At 45.3% G+C, this 21,851-nt stretch overlaps 2 long non-coding RNA genes across 2 annotated transcripts; one reads left to right on the top strand and one right to left on the bottom strand.

Moving 5' to 3' along the window:
* Positions 1-7,141: 7,141 nt before the first annotated feature.
* On the bottom strand, positions 7,142-7,733 carry LOC116591644. The gene is made up of 3 exons (XR_004286089.1): positions 7,548-7,733; positions 7,368-7,478; positions 7,142-7,206 (listed from the first exon to the last, which is right to left on the bottom strand). It is a non-coding gene; the product is annotated as an uncharacterized LOC116591644 (long non-coding RNA).
* Positions 7,142-11,717, top strand: LOC116591643. The gene is made up of 3 exons (XR_004286088.1): positions 7,142-7,458; positions 11,213-11,536; positions 11,626-11,717. It is a non-coding gene; the product is annotated as an uncharacterized LOC116591643 (long non-coding RNA).
* The last annotated feature ends 10,134 nt before the right edge of the window (positions 11,718-21,851 follow it).

A 21,851-nucleotide genomic window follows, 5' to 3' on the forward strand; every position in this document is an offset into this window, starting at 1 on the left:
AGTTAAATCCTTAGTGTCGTAGGTCCCAGCCCTCCAATACTATATCAAACACTGTTATGCACATATGCAGCACTGTGATCTAATTTAAATAATACTTTTTTATTATTTATACTACTATATATAATATACATCAACACTTTTGCTATATAACCTAAGTGATGACCCTCTTTTAGTTACCTGCCAAACTCGGGACTTTGGTTTATATCGCAGTTAACACAGTTACAAAGTTGTAATGGTGTCTTTTCTTTGTAACAGAATGTGTAAATCAAAGTATATACATTGTGTGGTGTTCCTGTTTCTGGAGTTTCATGAGGATTTACACATGGCATTCAGTGTTCTGTATAGACCTGCCTACCTTCGTGAATTCATCCGTTAACCCCTCTACCTTTGAGAGAGCACCAGAGGTGGTTAACTCCTTGTTTTCTCTCTCTTCTACTGGTTATTCTTGAATTAAGCACAGACTCGTCAGCTCGGTTGCTTTTATCATGAATAATGCGTGTGTGACCTTGACATTCTTCCACAGTTCAGCAAACAAGTGCTAGCTTCACTGACCAAAAATTAAGGAAGGAAAATACGATTTTCAAAATGATCCATCTTTTAACGGCCGAAACCGATGTGTCTATGGTGCTGCGTTTTGCTGTCTGTCCTACTTTTGAAATCAGACCTAGGTGAAAGATCACTTCTGACTTTACTGTGATCCGCTCACAAGTACCCTTCCTGTTCGTTTCGTTAGCGTTGAAATCAAGACTATTTATTTGGAATACGTTCAACAGTGTTTTTCCACTGTTATTTCATTTGCAAAAGTTGAGAACAGCCTTCCCTACCTTTTGCAAATAACTGATATTCCATATTGGATTCGCACCGACTTCGATATGGTGAGCCTGTCAAACCCACAAATTGTATTTCATCCTTTCATTACTGTGGCCTGAGTTCCCAAACCCCCACCCCACCCTTTTTTTTTTAGATGAAACTTAGCACAATTTCAGTTATTTAAACATGAAGCATTTCTTGAGTCTGTATGTTGAGGCCATTACAGCTCCTAGCTGATTCAGTAGCCAATTTCATGCTGTGTTACTCACACTCACTACTTATTACTGCCATGGTGAAAATGTGGGGTGGGGGGAGTACCCGGGTGTGTCTGGGAAGCATTATACACTTGTACATTTTTTTTATACTCTGATTCTGTAACATTTCTGAGTTGCGTTTTTGTTTTACAGAAGAAAAAATAATAATAACGGTGATAAAGCAATCAGAAGACCAAGAGGTTACTATCGACGCTTAGGGTCGTCTGACCTTTGCTGGCCAATAGTCCTACATGGCCAAATGATAATTTACTAGAGTAATAATTTTTCAAAAGCCAATTTTTTTTTCTGTATTTTCTGTATGAAACTGCCAATATCATGAATAGAAAGGGAGAACCATAAAGGAGAAAGGAAGTGACGTTCAGCTGTGTTTGTGTTACTAAAGGAGCGACGCGGAGGCAGGCACGATCAGCCCAGCTTTGGGGACCTGATGGTGTTGCTTTGGAGGGATCCATATTTGCATTTCGCATTCTTCATATGTAATCATATTGCCAAAGACAAACTATTTCATCATTTATTGTAAATAACACTTTTCCCCAGACCTACCATAAAGTTTCTGTGATGTATTGTCTTCCAGTTGCAATAAAAATTACTGAGTTGCATCGATTGAAGAACAATGCCATGTCGTCTTGTGTGCACTGCGGTCCGTATGCAAATGCCGGGCAGTAAAGTCATTTTCTGTGTCTCACCAGCACTAGGGTGTGTGTGCCATTCTTTACAGTTTGATTTTTTTTTTTTTTAAGGGTCTCAGCCACACTTTCTGGACCCACGCATCCCTGTGCATGCTCCCCTTGTGGGGAAAACACAGACACAGACACACACACACACACCCTTTTTGCAAATACACAAACTCCCCACCAGAGGCTGTTCTCACTTGTGGCTCTCAGCTCTGGTCCAGAGAGTCATTAGACAGCAAGCCTCCCAACACAGAACTTAGAGCTTGTGTTAAAACAGATTCTGCCTTTCATCTGGAAGCTGGCAAACAATACACTAAAATTCTGTTTGGGGGCTAGAGCCTGCCAGCCTCTCCCGGGTCTTGAGGGTTTCTTGTGATAACTTTTCTAACCCTTAGACTTTTCTTCTCCTGTAGATTTAAGCTATCACCAACCATGACCCCCACAATACACCCCAGAGCCAGCACGGAGATGGACGGCCGGAAGGAGTGGTCAGACAATCAGTAGATCTTGGGGCCCCAGTCACCATGCTGGAGGAGCAGAAAGGGTGTTCTCTCCTGTGCTGGTTTCGTCTCACTGTCCCAGCGAGCCCACCAGAAGCCCCCTCCCCCCAAGACCTCTCAGTGTGGTCACCCCGGACCCCACATGTTGGCATTGCTGCCATTTCTGTTCCCACTGCTAAAATCCTCTAAGAAGCTATGCTGTCTCCTTCCAGATGGCAGACCTTCAGTATTTAAGGAAGAGTGGTTGGGAAGAAAAGCAGAAAGTCCTTTGGGTCAAATCTGATGAATCAGGTAGTTGACCAAGTTGAGTATGCTCAAGGTCAAGTGTAATGGGTGGGGGCTTCAATAAAAAGCCCATATTGAGTGTGTTTCCTAATTTAACCTCAAGGTGGTTAAAAAAGACTCCCAGTTAGACTGAATGCTCAAATACCTGAGGAAGCTCTGTCCAAATGAGAACACCTCCAAATGCTCATAGGACCTCCAGAGGCCCACAGACCATCCCACGGAAGAGAGGAAGGGTGGAAATCTGGTACTCAGTTGTGACCTGCAGTGAAGACCAAAATGCAAGTCCTCTCGGGTACACTCCGGTGTAAGGGAAAAAGGAGACAAGTAGCAAAGACTTGAAATAAGACCACGGCGGTAGGAAAAAAACTGCACCAAAGTCAAACTCATCGAATTAGGTATTGCATATTATTTCTGGTAATGATGCTTGTGCTATCCTCACGAGGCACTTCTCTTTTTTAATTCAAGAAGCATCATTTGGCGCCAATCCTATCCCAGTGACAGGTGGGTGACAGTGACAGGTGGAGCCAGCCTTGAAGGGACTTGCAAGCTAGTGGAGTCCTGAGCTGATGTGGAAGGCAGATGCTCAGGCTTAAATGGCCCCCAAAGGGGTTGAGGCCATTCTTTCTGGAGCAGAGCTTCCTGAGGGTTAAGCAGGGGCAATCTTATTGGAACAAGTTCAAAGTATTGCCAGGTGACTGGTTTGAAAGGACAGCACTCGGGTGTATCTCTAAGCTGCTTCTATGTGTGTTCACTTCCTTACTCTCTATTCACGTGCCTCCTCATCCGGGTTCTCTGCCTTCAAGATGGCAACCGGCCACCGCCTCCTCCCTCTTCAATTCACACCCCAATTCCCAAAAAGAGGTCAACGAAGGATGACTACTGTCTTTATTTTATTAAAAGCAGCTTGGTATAAATGCAGAGAAAGAAGAAATCAGGGGTACTAATAAAACTCACACTTGTAAGGGACTTTCTGTCCTTCCTGCCCTGGTTTTAACTGCAGCGTTCGCCAGGCTGTGCTGTGCATTTGGTTGGAGAGCTCTAGGTCAAAGTGTTCTTGGAGCCAAACTAGACTCTGCCTTGAAAATGTAATGATTTGCTGGATAGATGCGTTATTTGATATCTAAATAATACGTAAGCTCTCCTTCTAATTTTTAGGTATTCTGGTTGTGGGCTGTCCCTGCAGTTTAAAAATTCATCCTGGACAATTGAAAATGGGTTCTTTTCCGAAAAGATCAAACACTGTCTGTAAAGTTTACTCCTCAGAGTAGTGAAATTCTCCACCTACTTCAGTGACCCCGAGGACCCTTTTGTGTGTTGATCCTGTGCTAGTGGCGTTTCTTCTCTAGTCCCTCCTCCCCTCTTGACTGCTCTGCCTGATGAAAAGGAAGTGTCTGAACTCAGAAATCATCACCCTTCCAGAAAGTTCTGAACAGATGAAGGCAATTTCAGAGGAAGTCTGGGCATGACGAGGAGGCTTTTGGCTATGTGTTGAAAGCTCATGTCTGTTACCTTGCTTCTCAAACCCCTAAGAATGAAAAGGGCCTGAGTTATGCACAAACATAGTGACCATTTTTCCACTGATTGGAGTACAAAACTAAGGAACTGGGGAAAGACAATTAAAAAAAAAAAAAAAAAGACTGAAATGCAAGTGAATAAACCGGTTTATTAAATGTCCACCCCTTCCCTTTGTTTTGTGCGAATAAACCTCCCCAGGACAGCGCATTTCAGTAATGTCTTAGGAGCAGCATCTGGATTTGAAATCATTCTTGGGCATTGTTGAATAAAGTATACTAATGACTCGAGAACTGTGTTATGCTTCTTCATACTAAAGTACTTGGGGGAGCATATGGCTAAATTTCCTTCAAAGTGTGGCAATTTATTTGAGAAAGATCAAGGAATTCTATTTTTTCTCATCTGCTCTTCATTGCAAAACTGATTTCTAAAAATATGGAATATGGAAGAAGTGGAGTGTGATGGGGTAAGTCCGAAAGCAAGACCGTGGCTGATTTCTTAAACCCTCTGGGATACAGTTTCTTCACGACCTAGGTCCATTCTATTCACTTCTTAAAACTGGAAAGGACCTTAGACACCAGTGAGTCCCAACTCCCTGTCTTACCCAGTTGGCCGCTGTGGCACAGAAAAAGACAGGGATTTGCCCGAAATGCCACAGCTCGCTTGTGGCAAAGCCGGACCCAAAGGAGGAAATTGTCCTTCTTATCTTGTGTCATACCCATCTGTCTGGCATGCAATTAGAATCATCACATCTGTAGAATTTTAGGTGGCAATCCCCCATAGGTGCACACACCGTTTTCTGTCCTATGCATTTTCCCCACAGGTACCATGAGCATGACTTTTTTTTTTAGATTTTTTAAAAATTTTTTTGACGGATCACAAGTAGGCAGAGAGGCAGAGGCAGGCAGAGAGAGAGGAGGAAGCAGGCTCCCTACTGAGCAGAGAGCCTGATACGGGGCTCGATCCCAGGACCCTGGGATCATGACCTGAGATGAAGGCAGAGGCTTTAACCCACTGAGCCACCCAGGTGCCCCATGAGCATGACTCTTTAAATGAGACATAATACTCTAGCGAGAGAATGCCTGTCATCTTCAACCGTTCCTTCTTCGTTGTTTACAGAGCTTGGACTTTTCTCTCCCTGATAAGTAATACCACAGTGATTATCTTCAGGCATGTGTCCATTTGCACGTTTTCAACTTGTCTTTTGTTAGCTAGCCTGTTGGACTGTTGGAACAGAAGGGTTAGCAATGTCGAGGTCTTTCCCTACAGGCTTTCCAAAAGGAGTCGGTGTGGATAGCAGCGAATGAAAGCACCAAAGTTTTCACCGCAGCCTCGTCAGTATTGGAATTTACTTTTCCCCTTGCTTCTTGCTAACAGGCAAAATCTCCGTTATTACTGTTCGAATTGTCATTTCGTTACTACCAAAGTAATTTTTAAAACTGTTTCTCGTAATCTTCTCCTTGATTTTCTCTTTTCTCAATCATCTGGAAGCAACTCCCTAGGAGTTTGAAAGAAAGGGAAATGAGATACACGGACTCTTTTGTACCATGTTCCCGATTAGCCATTAGGTGGTGCCAAGATGACCAAACCCATCACCTGAACTCAGGGGACCCTTTCATCTTGAGACCCTGTAACTGTCCTGTTATTGAAACAAAAATTTCACTCCATTAAACTTTCATGGGAAGGTTCTTGGACGAGCCTGGAAGTCCACAAAAATGCAAGCTAACTCTTCTTGCATACAGCAACCATTTCTCCGTGTGGAAACGATAATTTCCTAAGTCTTTTCCAGAACAGACATTTCAAGTTCCATCTACTCTTTCTCTCTTTCTCTCTTCTGGACATGTTCCCATCTGTGATCAAAACCGAGAGCTGAGAATAGAACTACAGGTAAGTTTGAGGAGGGGGATTGTCACCTCCTCCCTTCTAGATCTCCCATTTCTATTCCTGAAACCAAAGACTGAATTTTATTGTCAGAAGACTCATCATGCCACTGATTCAGACTGAACTTGCAATTAACTAAAACAGGTAAGTCCCAGCCATTGGTGTCCTTCTCCAGATATTAATTTGGGATCAGAGTCAAGGGCTTTGGGGCGCCTCAGTCGGGTGGGCATCTGCCTTCAGCTCCGGTCAAGATCGAGTCCATTCTGGGATCAAGTCCTGTGTCCATCTCCTTGCTCAGCAGGGAGCCTGCCTCTCTCTCTGCTTGTTTCTCTCTCTTAAATGCCACCTCCTTAGATTTGGTCCACAGTTCAAGGCTAGTTGAGATTACCACTGGGGGATGGTGTGAGGGTCCTGATTTTGCTGTCCCTCCTGATGTTGTTGGATCACAGATGTCTTTTGTATATTGACTTGGACAAAGCTGACGCCCTGTGGCATGGTTCTGGAAAACTGGTAGGTCAGTTTCCTTCTGATCAGCACACTCTGAGGGCAGATGCACTTGGCTTTATGAAAATAAAACCTACATTTCTCCATCCAATCAAAACTGGAGATCTTTGATCTCCAGGTCAAAAGTCCAGAGTCTTCCTTTATAAAAGAGGAAATAGAGTCATACTCTACGCTAATATGAATTATGCAAATCTGAAAGAAAACAACGAGAAAGAATAAAGTTTCACTGAATGAACAAAACTTGAAATGATGTAAATCCTGCTTTATTCCTATGGGGGAATTAGTCGTGATTTATGCGTGTACTAAATTATATGAGGTCTTAGGGAACATATCCCTCATAAAAGCAACCACGCTTTATTCATCCATTCCTTCCTCCCTTCATGCACATATCGTATCTTAGTGAGTCCAAACTGGCTTCCTTGCCAAGAACTTATGAACCATACTCACAATAATCCGGCCAAGAATATTGCCATGAGACTATAGATCTATGGTTTGCAGACAGGCTTCTCCTGTTTACAATCAGGACATTCCAGTATAATGTTTAGTGGTAGTTCTTCAGTCGATGGGAAGCCTTTTTAGAGAACTGCCGTATCTTGCAGGTAGTTAGCCTTTAAATATAGTCAAATGCATTTAAAATAATTGGGCTTCCTTTAAAACAACAACAACAATAACAGCAACAACTCAGACGATGAGTTTGGGTACTTCTGGCACTTACTTATTTTTAAATACATGACTCCTTTTCCAGCGTGGCATATACAGTGAAGCCTGTCCAAAAACATGAAAGGATTAGGAAGAAATAGATTCAGAAAGTTTTAAAATAGATTTTTCTCCTTCTCACTCACAGTCAACCCACACTTGTTTTTCAGCGACTGCTATGTGCCAATCCGGATAGGTGCCGGGATGCCGACGAGAAATGTGATTCCTACCTTCCGGCGTGCTCACCTCCCCAAATCTAGCTGTGGCGATTCATGGATGTCTCACTGGCAGCTGGTGGATCGTTCCCCAAACTTTTCAGTGGTGGGTGGTCTTCTTCAGGCCTAAAAATACTGGTTGCAAAGAACAGTCCGGCCTTTGTCACCCCCCGCTCGTATCTCTCCACTCCTCACCGCTGTTGGCTGGTGTGAAGTCAGGGAACAGAGCCCGGGGTTCACTCCAGCTACGGCAGGCTGAGCTCAGCTGGGGAAGGTCAAGGAATGAAACTGGACGCCACAGGCCCGAGGCCAGCACTCCGGTCCTGCGTCCCGTCCACTGCACACAGGATGTCTGTCCCACACAGCCATCTGAGACTTCATTCTGGCTAAAATGTCACAGACTGAAGGACAAACAGGACCAGAGAAGAGACAACCCCTACCCCAGGCTCCCCACCCCCACCCCCATCCCCCAATCTCCCACCTCTCAGGCCAGCCCGGACTCGTCTCCTTCTGCGTGTGGCTGGTAGGGGTGGAGGTGGAGGTGGGGCATGGGGTGGCGTGGGCATGACCTCGGCAGCCCCCGCCTCTGGCCGGGCCTCGGTCTCCAGCTTCTGTCTTCCTGACTGGCCACACTGGAGCCTGTTTCTGTGCGGGAAATCACATCACAGTGTGTCTGCCCCAACACGCTCAGCATGGATAAGTCAGAATCTTCAAATCATCACTGGGGGGGACAATCGATGCTCTTGTCCGGATTTAATGACAATCAATTCTCTCCCTGGCTCTTTGCTAAGTAAGTGTCATTGAGAACAATTGCATTTTGTTAACCTGGTCGCTGGCCTTGAATTTGCAGCTTCCTCCAGGTGATGGGAGTCCGAGCGTCTTGTTACCGCCCTGTTCTCAGTCAGTCACACAGGATGCTCAGCTGTACAATTAATGTTCTTTCCGGGCTGTTTTTTTAAGTCAACATGACAGCTCCACTAATCAGGAAAGAAAGTCCCTCCTTGGTGCCTGAACTCCCAGGACGGGGCTGGGGAGAGCCGGGGCGGTGCCGGCCTCTTTGCTGACCTGGAGGAAATGAAGCCAAATGCTCTTGTCGGGTGAAATGTTTCCAATCCCAACTCTGCCCTTTACCAGCTGTGTGACCTTGGGCAAATCACTCACCCTCTCTGATGCTGTTTCAGTATCAAACAGAATGAGATAATAATAGTACCTACCATGTAAGGTTAAGAGGATTAAGTGTAATGGTGCATGAAAAAGAGAGTTAATGTGACATGTGTCACATCTAAGAGGCTCCATAAATGACCATTATTATTAATTACTACTACTACTACTACTATTATTATCACTTTATCCTTAAGCATCCCCAAACTACCTTGTCCAGCCACTATCTGTGCTGACACACAGATAATGGCCCCTGCAGATGAAACTGAGAAGTGCTCTAAATATACTGGATTTTACAGACTCAATATGGAAATGACAATGTAAAACATTCCATTAATACCTTTGAAAATATTGATTACATATTGCAATAATATTTGGATAATATTGGGTTAAACAAAATATATTATTAAAATTAGTTGCACCTGTTTCTTTTTATTTTTCTAAAGTGGCTACTACTTTAGTCACTTTTTTTTTTCTTTAGCCACTTTTTGATTTGAAACAACATATGCAGCCCAGATACTGTCTCTCTTGGGCAGCGCTGCTGTTTCTACATAGAGTTGCTTTCAAAGAAGTCCCATCAAATAGCCAAAATAATCAACAGCCACAACAAGAAAAAGCAGACGACAAACAAAACACCCAGGAATTTTCCATCTTTAGTTTTCATCTCTTTGAAAAACAACATATAAGCACCATTCATGCTTCTCACAGTTCCTTTCCTCTTGTCCCAATTTCCTTGCACTCAATGCTATTTTGAGGCCTTTCCTTTGCCACTTCCCCGCCCCCACTGCCAAGCACTCCTAAACCATCTCCCCACTTCAGCCCACAGGACATTTGTCTGCTCTCCACTGTTCCTCCAGCTCCTCAAGTACACCCTTTCTCTCTAGGATCTTTCCTTTCCTCCTCCTACCTCTCACGCCGGGCTTTTTCTTATCTACTTCCTGAATTAGCATCTCGGAGGAACTGCTCTCTGGCTTTGACAACCACTCCCAAAGAACTTGGTTGGAGCAGAGCAGACTACCATTAACCAAGATCACAAAAGACTGATGAATAAACCAGAGTGCCCCTGGGTTAATTGACAAGAGAGAAAGCGTCTTTTTCAGGGACTGTACGCTCCCTCCACAGTGGAGGAGCGTTGACCCCAGATTTATACTATACGAGGGTGGGTTATCCCTTGCACAAAGCAGGGAGATGACATTTACACCGAGTGTCCTATGATGTTAAATGTACCTGGTGATTCCCAGTATCAGGGCTCCTGAGAAGATGAATTGGTCAGTTTGGTGAGCTCGGTATTAGAACCAAGAAAATCTGAAGAGAAAGATTTTATCAAAACCATGGAAAAACCTGGTGGAGGCTTCCGGACTGGCCGCCCAGTGTATCTACATGGAGGCCAGAGTGCCCAGATCCCCAGATTTGCTGCCTCTCTCTCTTGGCCAGGGCCGGGTAAACATGGACAAATTCTTACTCTTCTGCTCTTCTCCCAGGCTCCTGGAAGAACCGTGCTGTTGTGATTATAAACCTCCAGCCTGGACAGGAGGCATTTGATTGGGTTTCTGCTCAGTGACATGTCAGTTTTCCCTCCCACAAGTGCATACGCTGGTCCCCAAGACTTATCTCGGGCTTCATTCCTGTCCTTGGCTCTGTTCTGGGTTGAGTTGTGCCTCCCCGCTTTCCACAATCATCTATCGAGATATTGACCCCCCTCCCCAGTCCTTCAGAATGTGACCTTATTTAGAAATAGGGTCGGGGCACCTGTGTGGCTCAGTGGATTAAATCCTCTGCCTTCAGCTCAGGTCATAATCCCAGGGTCCTAGGATCGAGCCCCTCATCGGGCTCTCTGCTCAGCAGGGAGCCTGCTTCCCTTCCTCTCTCTCTGCCTGCCTCTGTGCCTACTTGTGATCTCTGTCTGATAAATAAATAAAATCTTAAAAAAAAAAAAAAAAGAAATAGGGTCATTGCAAATCAGATTAAGGTGAGGGTCATACTGGAATAGAGTCGACCTTTATTCTAAGAGCACTGTTGTCTTTATCAAAAGGGGACATTCAGACACAGACATAGAGGGAGAAGACCATGTGAGGACTGCAGGTAGGCTATCACAGGGAGAGAAAGTACTTGGAACAGATACTTCTCTGGCTTTCAGACGGAGGTTGGCCCTGTGGACCCCTTGACCTGGGACTTCCAGCCTCCAGACCTGTGAGACCAGACATTTCTGTTGCTCCAGGCCTCCAGTTTGCTGTGGTTGGTTAGGGAAGCCCTGGAAAACTAATTCCTCCACCAACAAATAGAGCTGCCTTTACGGGTGGCGAATCTCTCTGCCATTATGGGTAAACTCCTCCTGATCTCACTCTGGGAAGGACCCTGAATCTTCAGGGTTTGTTGGTTTGTTTGTTTTTTAAAGATTTTATTTATTTATTTATTTGACAGACAGAGATCACAAGTAGGCAGAGAGGCAGGCAGAGAGAGAGGAGAAAGCAGGCTCCCTGCCAAGCAGAGAGCCAGATGCAGAGCTCGATCCCAGGACCCTGAGATCATGACCTGAGCCGAAGGCAGAGGCTTAACCCACTGAGCCACCCAGGTGCCCCTGAATCTTCAGGTTTTAAAGATAATCTGCCATCACTCATAAATGCTAATCACATTATTAGTATTGTGAACAAAATCTTTTAAAATGAAACATTTAAATTCTTGGCTTGCTTTATTATAAGGTATCCTGGTGAACCCTTCGAAGGAAACACGCTCTATTATGCACTCATCTTGTTTTGAGAATGGATGGACGAAACCGTCAATGCGAGAAAGTCTTCTGCGTTTATGGCCACCATTTGGAGATACTGTTCATTAAGTTACTCGAGGACCCAGAGCCCGATATCTGACGACCCAGACAAAATCCTCTCAAAGCTCAGAGCCAAGAACCGGTGGGTTTCTGCTTATTCATTTTCCCCCATGATGAACTTGTATACAGTGAAAGATACAGGCTGTGTCTGCTTCCCTGTTTCTTCCTTCCTGCAACTGCCCTCGGCCAAGGGCTCTTGGTAAGTTGTTTTCTCCTTCCCCTCTTCTGCATGTTGTTCTGCTGTTGTCCCTCACGAATGCTGGTTTTACTGTTCCTTTACTTTGACAGCAGCCACCTCGGATCTCTTTGAAGAAAGCAGGATATGAATCAACAAATTGAAAAGAAGCTAGAAAACACCAAGTGAGGAAGTTTTGGGTGACGGGAGGGAGGGTGGGATGATTTGACCAGGAGCCTAGCCTTAAAAACAAAAACAAACAAATCAAAACCAAGCACAGTCGTCCTCCAGCTGACGGTAGGGCCGGCAGGCGTGTGGTGGAAGCTGCAGATGGATGGAGAGAGGAAGGAGGGCCAGGGGTGTTCGCGTGCACCCAGGAAGGGCCGCGAGCTGACTCAGGAGTGTGGGGACCCTGCGTCTTCCCTCTGCTAGATGTGGACCCCCGCTGTTCTGCAGGGACCCAAATTCATCAACTTCGTATTCTTTTCTGCATCTAGAGCAAACAGCAGGTCTGCTCCAGAAGCTTTACAAAAGGCCAGACTGGGCTCCCAGCATCCTGATGAACACCCCTGCTCTGCCCGTCCGGGACTAGGCATGGGGCCCTCTGTGCAGTGCAGTCCCCAGGGTCCCGGCATCTCCCTCCCTCTTCTGTAGGACTCCACAGTGGGGCGAAGGGGGGGGGGCAGTGGTCACTGAAGGACCCGACTCCATCCACGGGACCCTCCCTTGTTCCTGCCATTGGAGGGGCCCTCAGTGAACGAACATGGGCACAAGGGCTGTGCCCTGCCCCAGCAATCCACACGCAGGTCCTGGGGTGAAGGGTGCGAAGCAACAACACTTCTTGTTTTCTGGACTCTCCCTCACCTGGGGGTATGGGGCCCTTTTTAGCAAACAAAGGATTCGAAACAGAAGAGCTAGGAGGGCGCCTGGGTGACTCCACGGGTGAAGCCATCAACTCCTGGTCTTGGCTCAGGTCATGATCTTGGGGTCCTGGGATGGAGCCCCATGTGGGCTCTCTGCTCAGCGGGGAATCGGCTTCCCCTCATTCTGCCCCTTCTCTAGCTCTCATACTCTGTCTCTCAAATAAATAACTGAATCTTTAAAAGAAGAAGAAGAGCTACTGACACGGGGTGTTGAAGCCTGTCAGCCTGATCAGAGCGACCATTTGAGTGCTGATTGTATACCAGGGCCCGCGGCTGGCACTTCGTATGCACAAGTGTACGAGGCAGCATCTTCTACTCTCCACACTTCATAGATGAGGAAACGGAGGCAGAACATGCCCCCAAGATGTTCTGCCAGCCTCCTCAGGAGCCCCCACCCGTGGGGGGAGCCACTGTGTCCCCCCGGCCAGGCTAAAGACAGAGGTAGGACCCAGCAAGACCTTGACCGTGACCCTGCTAGACCCCTGCTCATCAGTGAAGGGACTTTTGAAGCTACTCCCCAATTTTGGAGTTCAAGAGTGGCTGAGGAAATAGGGAGGAAGCCCCATTCAGGGATCTGGGGTCTGGATTGGATTTAGGATCAGCTCCGGGGTGTTCTCTGGACATTGCTTGGGGCCCCTGCAAAAGGGCGGGGGGGGGGCTCTCTCTGGCTTACTCAGATGCTCTTAGCACCTAATGTGGGGATAATGCAGGCTTCCATCGTGGGCGGGGAGGGCAGTGGGATCAGGACAACCCTGTGCATAATGAAGCTATTGGAGCCCTGCCAGGCCCCCTTAGCATGCATGTTCCAGCCCCCACCAACAGGACTGTAGGGGGCGCAGCGCCCTGCCGGAGGGTCTTCTCCAGGCCAGGGCAGCCCAGCGAGCTGGGGCCCTGGTGTCCCACCCCAGCAGGCCTCAGCCAATGCCGGAAGGCTGCTGGAGTTTAATATCCCAGCTTTCTCAGTCTTCTGCTCGGGTAATTGTAAAGTGTGTGCTCTACACACTCTTGCTCCTCGAAGCGTGGTCCCAGGGCCCGCAGTGTGGACCCCAATGGCGGCTGGTTAGTGGTACAGAATCTTGGGCCCCACCCCGACCTGGTGCATCAGAATCGGTATTTTAACAATGTCCCAGGAGTGAGTTAAAGTTTGAGAAGCACTATCCTGTGCTGCTTCCCAGAGGTCCCCAGAGGGGTAAAGTTCTGGTGGCCCATAGTGGTGACCTGCTCTACACCGTACTTCTAAGGATTTCCTACACTTTGGTGTCTTACTCCCCCTGCCCTCTGCCACTGCTTTCTGGCCATGCCAAATACACTATGCCGTCTCTAGATCTTCTTCCTGGGGATACCAACCTAGGACCCATGACCTCTTTGGGACAAAATAATGGATCTGCTACAAAGCCCAGCCCAGCCTTCTCAACTGTGCAATGCCAGGCGAGTGACATTCGAGAAAAGCAGTATTTAGTTCTTAGAATTAGTCTGAGGATTAAAATGAGTGGCTTCTGTGAAGAGTTCGCACAGTGCCTGGCACTCGGTCGCCCTTCCAGAAATGTTGGCTAGGGCTACTCTTCTGCTGCTGCTTCTGAAACCCTCCCAAACTCCTGTGTCCAGTGAGTGTACCAACATCCAGGCCACGCAGGAACAGGGACATGGAGCTCTAGAAAGGGCTCTGGACTTGAGGTGGGAGCAAATGGCTTGGATTCAGCTGTGCTGCCAACCAACTGAACCTCAGTTTCCTTATCTGTGAAATGGGCATGTTAATACCAACTGTTAGTCCCACCAGGCTGCTGGGAAGAAGAAACGAGGTGGTGTATAGAAACCATTTGGCAGTGAATCTGGTCTGCGGTGGATACTGGGCAAATGTCTGTGGGAACAAAAGTAGGAGGGAGAGCAACTCGGAATAAATCTGCTGGGGTTGGGCACCTCTCCCAGCCCAGGGCATGACCCCAGGATGACTCATCATTCTTAAACCGCAAACTGGGGCCTGGCCTTCTGCCCACTGGTGCAGCCTCCCTGCCTGGGTCACCCCAGGGCCACCTTCCCCTGAGCAAACAGGAAGAGTCAACAGGCAGAGAGGCTGGGCCTCTTGCCACTCCGAGTGTGGCTCAAGTTCTTGTTTCATGCCCAGACAGGAGATGGTATTGTTCCATGGCTTTCCTCGGGGAAAGCCAGCCAGAGCAACTGTGGCCCCGTTGTTCCTGGGAGTTGGATAGGCAGGCCTGCTGGGGAGGTGGGGGGCTTGACCAGAATGAGGGAGTGTATTGCAAGAGAAGGTGTGTTCTCAAGTGATCGCACCTAGACCAAAGGACAGAAGAGGGGTCTCCACTGCAGGAGAGAGGAGATGCCGGCCTACTGCTCCAGGTACAGCCTTCAGCCTTGGCATCTGCGGTAGACTCACCACGAGTAGATGCTTTCTTGGAAGGGGCTACGAAACTGAAATGAGACCAGGCATTTTGATAGGTTGCTTTAATTATACAAAAGGTTAGTTGTTTACCAGCTTATTTATCTTCACAACCACCCCGTGAAGCAGGCTGGACACAGGATCTTATTTGACAAATGAGGGGAACTGAGGCCCGGAGAGGCAAATAATCAGCCTCAGTCACATGCTAGAGTCCAAAGTAGCAGGAGTCCCAGTCACATGAATTCTCCACCCCAGAAAATGGACAATTTAAATGGCAGGAAAAGGAGAGCCTCTGTTTTTTTATTATTATTATTATTATTATTATTATTATTATTATTTTACAATTGTATTTATGTATTTAGAAAGAGAGCTTGTGAGCGGGGGTGGGCAGAGGGAAAGGGCAAATCTCAAGCAGACTCCCCACTGAGTGTGGAGACTGACTTGGGGCTCGATCCCAGGACCCTGAGATCATGACCTGAGCTGAAATCCAGAGTCAGATGCTTAACCGATTGAGCCATCCAGCGCTCTCTCTGCTTTAGTTTTTAAAGTTCTTTTAAAAGTAAGAAGAAAGCCTTTTACAGATACCTCGTACAGATACCATTTTCGGTGCTTGTCATTCTTTTCTATAAATGCATATTTCCATCTAGTATCATTTTTCTTCTGCCCAAAGGACTTCCTTTGATGTTTCTTATTATACCGGTCTGCTGGGAATGAATTCTTTCTGCTTTAGCATGTCAGCTTTCATTTACTGAAAGATATTTCTGCTGGGTATAGAATACTAGGTATGTGGGTTTTTTCTTTCACTATTTTAAAGATGTGTCTCTACTGTCTCTCGGCTTACGTTCTTCCTGGTGAGGAATCTGCTGCCACTCTTCTTTTTTCTGTTTGGTATACACTGTATCCTTTTTTATCTCTGGCTAATTTCAGATGTTCTTTTTATCACAATGGCTTTAAGCAACTCAATTGTCCTTTGCCTTGGTGTTGTTTTCTTCATGTTTCTTGGGCTTGGGCTTCACTGAGCTTCTTGGATCCATGAGTTTACAGTTTTCTTCAAATTCGCAAAAATCTCAGGCATCATCTCTCCACCTTTTTTCTGTTCCTCCCCACGCTCCTGGAGAGACTCCAGTTACACATATATTAGGCTGCTTGAAGGCGTTCCACAGCTCACTGGTGCTTTATTTTAAATTTTCCCAGTTATTTTTCTGTTTCATTTCAGATGGCTCCTCCTGCCATGCCTTCAAGTTCATTGATATTTCACTCTGCAATGTTTAATCTGTTGTTGTCATCACACAGTATATTTTTATTGTAGATGTTGTATTTTCTTTAAAAAGATTTCTTTATTTTATTTTAGAGAGAGAGAGAGAGCACAGAGGGTAGGGGCAGAGGGAGAGGGAGAGAGAAACTTCAGCAGACTTTGCCCTGAACAAGGAGTCTGTTGTGGTGGTCAGTCTCATGAGCCTTAGATCACTAACTGTGCCAAAACCAAGAACCGGACAGTTAACCAACTGCACCACCTAGGCACTCCCAGACCTTGTATTTTTTTTTTTTTTAATCTCTAGTAGTTCAGTTCTTTTGGGGTCTGTTTTTAGAGCTTCTATGTCTCTCCTTAACATGTTCATGTTTTTCCCTGTCTTGCACATACAGAATACAGTTTTAAAAAGTCTTAATGTCCTTGTCTACTAATTACATCATCAATGTCACATTGGGGTCTGTTTCTATTGACTGATTTTTCACCTCATTTTGGGTTATATTTTCCTTCTTCTTTACATGCCTGGTAATTCTTAAGTTGGATGCCAGATGCTGTGATGGGTACTCTAGATGGGTGCTGGTATTTTTGTTTCCCTTTACATATTCTTGGACTTTGTTCTGGAATGTAGTTAAATTACTTTAATCTTTTTGAGGCTTGCTTTAAGCTTTGTTGGATTGTTCTAGAGCCTCCTTTAGCCTAGCGCTAATTTTTCCCCATTGCTGAAACAACACTTTCCAAGGACTCTTTCGATGCTCTGTGTATTATGACATTGCCCGCAACTTGGCTGGTAAGAACACGAACCACTCCCGCCCTGGGTGAGCCCTCTGGGTTGGTCAGCCTGCTCATTTTGTTGGCTGTTTTTCCAGGTAACTTCTTTACATGCACACACTCATCAGTGGTCAGCCAAGGTCAGATCTTCAGTGCTGTCTCCCTTTGTAACTTCCTCCTCGCTCTACAACCCTCTTCTCTGCCCCATGATTTCTAGCTACCATGGCCTGCTTGAATTCTTGACTCTCTCTTCACAACTCAGGAAAACCATCAGGCTCTGTGAGGGTTTCCCTCCCTGTGCTCTACCTGGAAATTCTTTCCCCTTGTTTATTTCTCTTCCCTTGGGGATCGCATCATGCACTATTGGCTGACATCTGAAAAGTGTTGTTTCATATGTTTTATTCGGGGTTTTAGTTAGGACAGGAGGGTAAGTTCAATCCCTGTACCTCTGTCATAGCTGAAAGCATAAATGCTCATCAGTTTCTTAATTAAAAAAAATTTTATAATGGTAACATATATCTAACATTAAAATTTAGCACTGAAGCCATTTTTAAGTATGTAGTTCAGTGGCCTTAAATCTCTCTGTCTCAATTTTAACCAGGAAAAAAAAAAACAACAACCTTATTTCTTCTAATAATTGCTCAACACTTACTCAGTGCCAGGTGTTGAAGTAGACATTATGGTTACACCCATTTTAAAGACACAGAATGTGAAGTTTAGAATAATAACTTGCCAAGGTGTCAGGGTAGTTGGTGGTGTAGTTTGGGTTTAGTCCCACAAAGCCAAGAGATGAGCTTCACTGAGAAACTGTTCCTCCACCTGCAGGCCTTCGCCTGTCTGGAAGGACTTCCCCTGGAAAGCTATTTCTCGGCTGGGAGCAGGCATTCCAGAAATTAGCCTCTAGTCCATGGTGACAGGGGCCTGTTCACCTGAATAACAGAAGTCCTCTGGGCTCGGGGCCAGGCCGATGTCTGAATGGTGGAGTGTCTGTCACCTGTGACCCAGGACAGGGCCAGGCTTGGCACACACATCTGAGAGAGGCTCTGTCCTCGAGGCACTGTGCAGGGCAGGGGTGCACCAGGAGTCAGCTGGCGTGTGGTGCTGGTGGAACCCCGAGACCACAATACATAGTCAGCCACTTGGAGTTAAATGTCAGCTTCATTTGCATCCCTGGCTTATCTTAAATTATAATTACAAATCTTCTGAAATCCCTGTTTAACTTCCTACCAGCTCCAAATGGGCACGTTAGTGGCCATTGATCCAGCCCATCAGGGATTCTTGGCTTCAGGGAGTCGATCCCTTTATGTACATGAATGAAAACAAGACTCTTGTCTCAGAAATACTCTGGCGGCCTCTTTGCAAAAGCTGTGGGGCATTTTCTCCCGCCTTTCACAAGAAAACCCTAGAAGCACAATTCCTTTGTATGGTTTCAGTTCTGTCAAATGCACTTTAAGAATCACAAGTGGGTTCTTCTTAGTTATTTCCCACTAGCGACTCATGAAGCTTGGAGTGTTTTATAGGTGCTCCTCTTACCAAAAGGGGTATGAAGGCCAAGGGACAGTCACCCTCACAGGCTCTCCACCCAGTGGGGGCAGCGCAGAGGCCACACACCCCCACCCACCCTGTTCATCTGTTCTCCCTTGAGTCTCTCTTTGCCTGGAGGTGTGCTGCCCCTCATACTGGGTAAGCTGTCCTCTGAGCCCTGGAGGGCTGGACTGTGCTTTTTTCCTCTGGTTCCCACCATGGGACATGGAGCCCAAAGTGCTCTTGGTTAAAAATTCCAGCCTTCACCACTATCACTTTATCTTCAATCGGTCATAAGTTCTGTGGTATCCAACCATCCCTGGTGCGTTCCTGTGGTGGTGCACTGGGAAACGAGTGGCCCACATTTGACCTCTCTTCACCCAGCACAGATGTGGTGTAAATCTCAGTCCCAAAGAGACCGCAGGTAAGGACACAACTACCCAACAGTCAGATTTTCCAGAGCTCCAACAGAGTAAGAACTATTCATTTGGTAAAGCAATGATTTGTTTCAAAAAGATCTGGGGGTGTGCAGTTCTGGGGAATCGACTTTTCTGGTGAACTGAGGTGTATACTTATCTCAGCACTTGGGTTGCAGCTGGGTATGGTAGGTTGAAGCTGATGTCTTCTGTGGGGGATGATGGAGAATCTGAAGGGCATTGAAGCAGCTCTTCTCTGAAGGTTAGGGGAGAGGGTGAGCACATCTGGCAACCTCACCTATAATCAAGGAAGGGAACAACCTGGAGAGGATGCTGTTCCCAGCATACTGGATACTCAGAACCAGGGCCAGCTTCATGCGTGTGCGACCTGTGCAGCCGCACCGACCCTATGTTCAGAAGAACTCCAATCTTGGTTTATTGTGCTACTGTCGCCATCTTTAAATTCTCCATTAATTTTGAACAAGGGAGCCTGTGCTAGGCCCTTGATGGCCAGTAGCTGGGCCCACATGGTCATACCTCAACCCTTCTCTTCCTCTACTGGACAAAATTATTTTCAGAAATAATCATGGAATAGAACAAATACTAACAATGGCCAGAAGAGAAATGCAAACATTGAAAGTTTTCTTTTATTGAACATTATATGTATAATATGTATAATAAATACATTCATTATTTTATTTTTAAATTTAAATTCAATTAATTAACATTTAATGTATTATTGGTTTCAGAGGTAGAGATCAGCGATTCATCAGTCTTATGGAATACCCAGTGCTCATTACATCACGTGCCCTCCTTAATGCCCGTCACCCAATTTCCCCAAACCCCATCCCCCTCCCCTCCACCTAATTACATTCATTTTTAATAAAATAAAAAATAAAATAACTGTTACAGCACAAAAAAGAAAATCAATTTTACTATTTGTCCAACAGTTTTTGTATATTAACACTTTGAACTTGGTCCTTTGGTTGCAGTCAGTTATCATATTTTATGAAAATAATTGTCCTGTAATGAACAATTTTTCAGTCCCGTTTCATTCTCCTGGCTTGTTCTTTAGTTTCTAAACAATCCACAGTTTAACAAGAAGAACAAATTTTGATTTTACAGGTAGTATTTAAATTCAGTAAACTATCTCAGGCATGAACGAAAAATCTGTACTTTCAAAGCGAAACCACCATACCTCACAGTTTATACTTGGTTTTCTTTCGCATTTAGACACAAAATCAAAATTGCGCATGCCCACATGGAATGAGCTCACTCAAGGTCTGTGCAGTCATTATGTCCAATTTCTGTTCAAAGGCAAGTATCTGGGAAACACGGTGTTGGGAACAGAGTTGTGCCCCAAGAAAACTTGGATTACTTCAAGCCATCAGGAAGTGAACCTCAAAAGGAAACTGCCAGCCCCTCCACCTGTCCCTGAAGGTGATCCCAGAACTGGGGGTTCTTTAAATGAACTCCATGTAGAAAACTATTTTTTTTACATTTTTTTAAATAATTTTTTAAATTTTTATATAAACATATAATTTATTATTAGCCCCAGGGGTACAGGTCTGTGAATCACCAGGTTTACACACTTCACAGCACTCACTATAGCACATACCCTCCCCAATGTCCATAACCCCACCACCCTCTCCCTACCCCCTCCCCCTGGCTACCCTCAGTTTGTTTTGTGACATTAAGAGTCTCTTATGGTTTGTCTCCCTCCCGATTCCATCTTGTTTCATTTATTCTTTTCCTACCCGCCAACCTCCCCACGTTACATCTCCACTTCCTCATATCAGGGAGATCATATGATAGTTGTCTTTCTCCGATTGACTTATTTCACTAAGCATAATACCCTCTAGTTCCATCCATGTCATCACAAATGGCAAGATTTCATTTCTTTTGATGGCTGCATAGTATTCCATTGTATATATGTACCACATCTTCTTTATCCATTCATCTGTTGATGGACATCTAGGTTCTTTCCATAGCTTGGCTGTTGTTGACATTGCTGCTATAAACATCTGGGTGCACGTGCCCCTTCGGATCACTACATTTGTATCTTTACGGTAAATACCCAGTAGTGCAATTGCTGGGTCATAGGGTAGCTCTATTTTCAACTTTCTGAGGAACCTCCATGCTGTTTTCCAGAGTGGTTGCACCAGCTTGCATTCCCACCAACAGTGTAGGAGGGTTCCCCTTTCTCCACATCATCGCCAGCATCTGTCATTTCCTGACATGTTAATTTTAGCCATTCTGACTGGTGTGAGTTGGTATCTCATTGTGGTTTTGATTTGTATTTCCCTGATGCCAGGTGATGTTGAACACTTTTTCATGTGTCTCTTGGCCATCTGGATGTCTTCTTTGCAGAAATGTCTGCTCATGTCCTCTGCCCATTTCATGATTGAATTATTTATTATTACTTGTTATTTGTTCTTTGGGTGTTGAGTTTGCTGAGCCCTTTACAGATTTTGGATACTAGTCCTTTATCGGATATGTCGTTTGCAAATATCTTCTCCCATTCTGTCAGTTGTCTTTCGGTTTTGTTAACTGTTTCCTTTGCTGTGCAAAAGCTTTTGATCTTGATAAACTCCCAATAGTTCATTTTTGCCCTTGCTTCCCCTGCCTTTGGCGATGTTTTTAGGAAGAAGTTGCTGCAGCTGAGGTCGAAGAGGTTGCTGCCTCAAGGATTTTGATGGATTCCTTTCTCACATTGAGGTCCTTCATCCATTTTGAGTCTATTTTCGTGTTTGGTGTAAGGAAATGGTTCAGTTTCATTTTTCTGCATGTGGCTGTCCAATTTTCCCAACACCATTTGTTGAAGAGACTATTTTTAGAAAACTGTTTATATTAAAGGATACGTAATAAAAATGCACTAATTTTAAGATAACATCAATCTTATTAAAACTTGACCAGAACTGCAGTAGTTGTGTAGAATTAGACCAAAAAACTGTCTCTGAGGGGAACTTACCATCAATAATGGGTAGTATTGTAGACTCATGGTGCCGATAAAAAGCAGACCAACTTTAGTACATATTGTTTTAAAACTTGCCACCAATGAAAT

This window comes from Mustela erminea, chromosome 5, assembly GCF_009829155.1.
Source record: "Mustela erminea isolate mMusErm1 chromosome 5, mMusErm1.Pri, whole genome shotgun sequence".
Classification (NCBI taxonomy): Eukaryota; Metazoa; Chordata; class Mammalia; order Carnivora; family Mustelidae; genus Mustela; species Mustela erminea.